Here is a 6,595-nt window from a genome sequence, read left to right on the forward strand (position 1 = left end):
GGAGAAGGCAGGCACGGGTTATTGATAGGGGACGATCAGCCATGATCACAATGAATGGCGGTGCTGGCTCGAAGGGCCGAATGGCCTCCTCCTGCACCTATTTTCTGTTTCTATGTTTCTAGAACCCTAGGTTTAAGGTTGTGGGGGGGCGGGGGGAAGAAGATTTAATAGGAACCTGACGGGTAGCTTTTTTACACAAAGGGTGGTGGGCCTATGGATTGAGCTACTAGAGGGGGTACGTAGTTGAGGCAGGGACTATCGCAATGTGTACAAAACATTTAGATAGGTACATGGATAGGAGAGGTTTAGAGGGATATGGACCAAACGCAGGCAGGTGGGACTTGTTAGCATGCAACAAAAGCTTTTCCCTGTACCTCAATAAGCATGGCAATAAACTAAACTAAACTAGTGTAGTTGGGACATGTTGGTCAAGTGTGGGCAAGTTGGGCCGAAGGGCCTGTTTCCATGCTGTGTGACTCTAATTCATTGACATTTACAGAAGCATTTTGGAAGGTGGAATGGGAAGAAGATGCTCGTTCAAGCAGCGTTATACTGAGTGATGAGAAAGAGCAGATTTACACTAGTCTTGACACAGTTGCTGCAACGAGCAGTGAGAGCTGTAGAGAGAGTTGTAGACATGTCCGTCGTCAACCATTACACTGTTAATCATTTTCTTGCTCACCGACAGTCCTGGGAGAAGCCTCCAGTAATAAACCAGAATATAGTGCAAGAAATCCCACATTCTGCAAATCTATAAAGAGATCATTCTCTGTTACAGCCGAGGTTACTGGCTGGAAATTCATCCCCAGTCAGTAATGTTAAATGCAATTAAATAGTGAGCACATCATTGTTATACTTTGCATTCAAAATTCAATTGCAATGAAGCGGATGGAATGTATATTGAAGGCAGAGTGTAACAGGCTGGCATGGCAGTATAGCACGCCAAGAGTTGTATACGGGCTGTTTACCATGTCCGAGCTCGAGTCCAGGCTGTTTAATTCTCACGTGTACTGGTAAAATGACATTCTTACCAACTGCAGCTTAACCGGCCCGTACATGCAAGAAAATATCAATACACAATGAATTAATAATCAATAATGAAAGGACACCACAGTGGTGCAGTGGGTAGAGCTGCTGTCTCAGAGTGTCAGAGACCCAGGTTCAATCCTGACCTCCGGTGCTGTGTGTGTGTGTGTGTGTGTGTGTGTGTGTATGTATAGTTATCATGTTCTCTCTGTGACCGTGTGGGTTTTCTCCGGGTGCTCCGGTTTCCTCCCACACTCCAAATTCGTGCGGGTTTGTAGGTTTCATCGGCCCTCGGTGAATTGCCCCCTAGTGGGTAGGGAGTGGACAAGAAACTGGGATAACATGGAACTAGTGTGATCGGTGGTTGGCGTGGACTTGGTGGGCTGAACGGCCTGTTTCCATGCAGAGAGCGAGAGAGAGAGAGGTTCTTGGTGAGTAAGTAATACTGGGTGGCCAGACCATAGGCGTGCAAAAATGAAGTCCACAATGCAACCAAATCAAAGTCCACAGTGAATGCAAGTTGCTGAGGTAGGATTGTGGGTAATGTTGTGCGGTGTTCAAGAGCCTGATGGTTGTTGGGAAGAAGCTGTTCTTGAACCTGGTTTTCAGGCTCCTGTACCTTCTTCCCCATGGCAGCAGCGAGATGAGAACGTGGCCAGGATGGTGTGGGTCTGTGATGAGGCAGCGACTCCTGTGGTGGACCTTTGATGGTGGGGAGGTCAGTACTGTGGTGGACCTTCGATGGTGGGGAGGTCAGTACCCATGATGGTCCGGGCAATATCGAGCACTTTCTGCAGCGTTCTTTGTTCCTGGCTGCTGGACTTACCAAGCCATACCATAATACAACCAACAGTATGCTTTCTTCTGTACACCCGTAGACGTTCGATAGAGTATTTGTCAACATACGGAATCTTCTCAACCTTCTCAGGCAGTAGAGCCATTGATTAACTTATTCTGTGATCAATATGTTGATCCCAGGATGCATCTGTAGTGATGTGTAAGTCCAGGAACATGCCGCTATTGGCTCGCTCCACAGCCGTCCTGTCAGGGAATATGGGGAGAAGGCAGGAACGGGGTACTGATTGTGGATGATCAGCCATGATCACATTGAATGGTGGTGCTGGCTCGATGGGCCGAATGACCTACTCCTGCACCTATTGTCTATTGAATATTGTCAATGAAGACAGGTTCATGGATCCTTGGCTTTGCCTTGATGAGGTCAACAATCAGCTCCTTGTCTGAAGAAGGGTTTCGACCCGAAACGTCACCCATTCCTTCTCTCCAGAGATGCTGCCTGTCCCGCTGAGTTACTCTAGCTTTTTGCGTCTATAATAATAATAATAATAATAATAATAATAATACATTTTATTTATGGGCGCCTTTCAAGAGTCTCGAGGACACATTACAAAAGTTTAGCAAGTAGAGGAAAAACATGTAAGGGGAATGAAATAAATAGTAGAGACATGACTAGTACACAAAGTAAAGACAGAATTCAGTTCAAAACACAATATGAGGCAATTCAAGCACAGATGAAAAGGGAGGGGGACGTGGGGCTAAGGATAGGCAGAGGTGAAGAGATGGGTCTTGAGGCGGGACTGGAAGATGGTGAGGGATACGGAATTGCTGATCAGTTGGGGGAGGGAGTTCCAGAGCCTGGGAGCTGCCCTGGAGAAGGCTCTGTCCCCAAAACTGCGGAGATTGGACTTGTGGATGGAGAGGAGACCGGCTGAAGTGGATCAGAGGGACCGTGAGGGTTGGTAGGGGGAGGAGGAGGTCTATAGTCAGCTGCTTGGTCTTGCTAATGTTGAGATCAGGATTGAGACAGGAACTGCAGATGCTGGAATATCGAAGGTAGACAAAAAATGCTGGAGAAACTCAGCGGGTGAGGCAGCATCTCTGGAGCGAAGGAATAGGCGACGTTTCGGGTCGAGACCCAGAAGTCTCCACGCCCACCCTCTCCTTCAGCTCCGAGTCTATGTCCCATGACAATCAACATGTTACATTTGGAACTCAATTAAAGACTTTTTGCAGATATTTGTACAATTAACATCTCGCATCTCTGCTTCACTTTCTCCGTTGATAAAGGTCCTTAAGTGAACATCATTGAACAAATAAAACCAAGCGTCAAGACAAAGAAGGGGAATTTAGAAAATGCTCAAACAAAGAGATTTGGAGAAACTTAACAGGGAACATTAGGCAGAGAAAGTGGACAAAAATGCTAGAGAAACTCAGCGGGTGAGGCAGCATCTATGGAGCAAAGGAATAGGTGACGTTTCGGGTCGAGACCCTTCTGGGTCTCGACCCGAAACGTCACCTATTCCTTCGCTCCATAGATGCTGCCTCACCCACTGAGTTTCCTCCAGCATTTTTGTCTATCCCGATGTATAGTTTGTTCTTTGCCAACATTAGAACTTGGAAAGACGGTATCAGAAAACTGAAACCAAAGGTGCTTTACCATTTTTGATATTCATCATTTATGAAAATAAATAGCAAATCATGAGTTCAGATCAAATGTTGCTCAAAGGATTAGTGTTTTTAAAGGATATGGTGGCAATTTTTTGATCTCACTTATTCCTCCCAACTGATATCACAAGACTATGATCATCAGGAGGTTGTGAGGTTTGAGACAGGAATTATTCACAAAGTGAAGATTTACTCTGAACCTTTCACATCAAAGGAAAAGCAAGATATGTGAAGGCTGCTTTTGGAATTTCAAAAGAGAAGGATGAAATCAGACTTGGGCGGGAAGGTACAAGGGGGAGAGAGACTTAGAGAGAAACAGACCAAGATGAATAAAAATAGACAGAGGAGGAAAGAAAGAGGGAAGAGAAAAAAAAGCAGAGATGATGACTTAAAAATTGCATTATCTCTGGAATGTCAAAGTGGTGTTTAAACAACCCACACAGAGTATCGCTGGAGTAACTCAGTGGGTCAGGCAGCATCTGTGGAGAACATGGATAGGTGACGTTTCACAGAGTGCTGGAGTAACTCAGCGGGTCAGACAGCATCTGTGGAGAACATGGATAGGTGACGTTTCACAGAGTGCTGGAGTAACTCAGCGGGTCAGGCAGCATCTATGGAGCTAAGGAAATAGGCAACGTTTCGGGTCGAAACCCTTCCGGGTTTCGGCCCGAAACGTTGCCTATTTCCAGAAGGGTTTCAGCTCGAAACGTTGCCTATTTCCTTCACTCCATAGATGCTGCTGCACCATAACTCAGCGGGTCAGGCAGCATCTGTGGAGAACATGGATAGGTGACGTTTCACAGAGTGCTGGAGTAACTCAGGGGGTCACTCAGCATCTGTGGAGAACATGGATAGGTGACGTTTCACAGAGTGCTGGAGTAACTCAGCGGGTCAGGCAGCATCTATGGAGAGCGGGAATGGGTGACATTTCGGGTCTGAACTGAAGGGTCCCGTTTCGGGTCTGAAGACGGGTCCTGACCAGAAATGTCACCTACTCCTTTTCTCCAGAGATGCTGCTTGACCCGCTGAGTTACTCCAGCATTTTGTGTCTATCGTCCATCAAAGTGGTGGTGTTTAGTGAGTCTGCAGGCAGCAATGTTCTATTACATCGTAGGTCCAGAGAACCGGCCTCCACCTGAGGCAGAGAATTCCACACACTCACAACTCTCTGCGAGAAAAAGTGTTTCCTCGTCTCCGTTCTAAATGGCTTACCCTTATTCTTAAACTGTGACCCCTGGTTCTGGACTCCCCCAACATCGGGAACATGTTTCCTGCCTCTAGCGTGTCCAAACCCTTAATAATCTTACCTGTTTAAGGTTAAAATGACCTGTCCATTCCCTTGACGGATTCTGCCCGCCCAACCCACTGAGTTGCTCCTGTGTCGTGTGATGTGCTGTGGGAACGAGTCGTTGGAGTCGGACCAGGTAGACCATATTTCATTCCTGGTGACAGCGTGGAGCGGCTGAGTTATGGAAACCACAGCAGGGAAAATTAAGAGAAGATTTAAGAGATCTTCAAAATCATTAAGCTTCCTTTTAGAATTTCATAAAATGAGACATTTTTCAGATGCAATAAGGTAAGTGTCCAGGGGGCCACATATTTAAGGTAATTGGCTGAAGAACCATAGGTGAGATAAGGAGAACTAATTTTTCCACCATAAGTTTTTAATGATGTGAGATTCATTGCCTGAAAGGGTGGTGGAATAATATTCATTAATAACTTCCAAAGGGAAGCAGATAAACACTTGAAGGGCAACCCTTACAATGATCAGAGGCAGTGGGATTAATTGCATGGTGTACACAGATGGGTGGGGGGCCAAACACTCCAGGCTAAGTGGCTGGCTTGATTTGCTGTATCAGGTTTTGATTCGGAAAAAATCATGAAACATTCGACGCGATCGACGTGTTTAATGTTTCGTGTGCCATCCCTAGCTGACACTGTACGCCATGTTTAAGAAAGAACTGCAGATGCTGGAAAAATCGAAGGTAGACAAAAATGCTGGAGAAACTCAACGGGTGAGGCAGCATCTATGGAGCGAAGGAAATAGGTGACGTTTCGGGTCGAGACCCTTCTTCAGTCTTCGTCACCCATTCCTTCTCTCCAGAGATGCTGCCTGTCCCGTCGAGTTACTCCAGCATTTTGTGTTGGAGGCCGGATCTCTGGATACTTTCAAGAGAGAGCTAGATAGGGCTCTTAACGATAGCAGAGCCAGTGGTGAATCTCTGGAACTCTCTGCCACAGAGGGTAGTCGAGGCCAGTTCATTGGCTATATATAAGAGGGAGTTAGATGTGGCCCTTGTGGCTAAAGGGATCAGGGGGTATGGAGAGAAGGCAGGTACGGGATACTGAGTTGGATGATCAGCCATGATCATATTGAATGGCGGTGCAGGCTCGAAGGGCCGAATGGCCTACTCCTGCACCTAATTTCTATGTTTCTATGTTTCTATATGGGGAGAAGGCAGGAACTGGGTACTGATTGGGGATGATCAGCCGTGATCACATTGAATGGCGGTGCTGGCTCGAAGGAAGGGCCGAATGGCCTACTCCTGCACCTATTGTCTATTGTGGCCGTCTCAGCATTTTGTTTCTCTCCTACTGCATTTCGTGGCCGTCTCAGCCTGAATCAGGATGTGAACAGATGACCTTTATGACTTCCACGCAGATGCATCAACTAAATCACAGCTGATTAGGACTAGAAGTTGATGTATTAATACGACTATTTGATTAACATTTATGAGTTGTGACAAATGGCATCTGTATTAGGGCAATTTGGATTCCATTATGTCACTGGTTTCACGCTTGGTCGCAGTTTATTAATTTGTTCCTTGCACTTGGGTGACTTTGCTGCATGTTTACCCGATACAAATATCTTGTGGTTATCTACTGTGTACAGCCATCCCCTCCACAAGCTACGCCAACCTACCCTGGTGTATACTGCAGCACTGATGATCACACAGTCACACCCAGACTGCAGCCACACCAAGCAATCACCCTGCTTTATTTAGTCTGTTACTGTCACGTGTACCAAGGTACAGTGGAAAGCTTTTGTTGCACGCTTGCCAGTCAGTGAATACACTATACATGATTACAATCCTGCCGTTCACAG

This window comes from Amblyraja radiata, chromosome 22 (genome assembly GCF_010909765.2).
Source record: "Amblyraja radiata isolate CabotCenter1 chromosome 22, sAmbRad1.1.pri, whole genome shotgun sequence".
Classification (NCBI taxonomy): Eukaryota; Metazoa; Chordata; class Chondrichthyes; order Rajiformes; family Rajidae; genus Amblyraja; species Amblyraja radiata.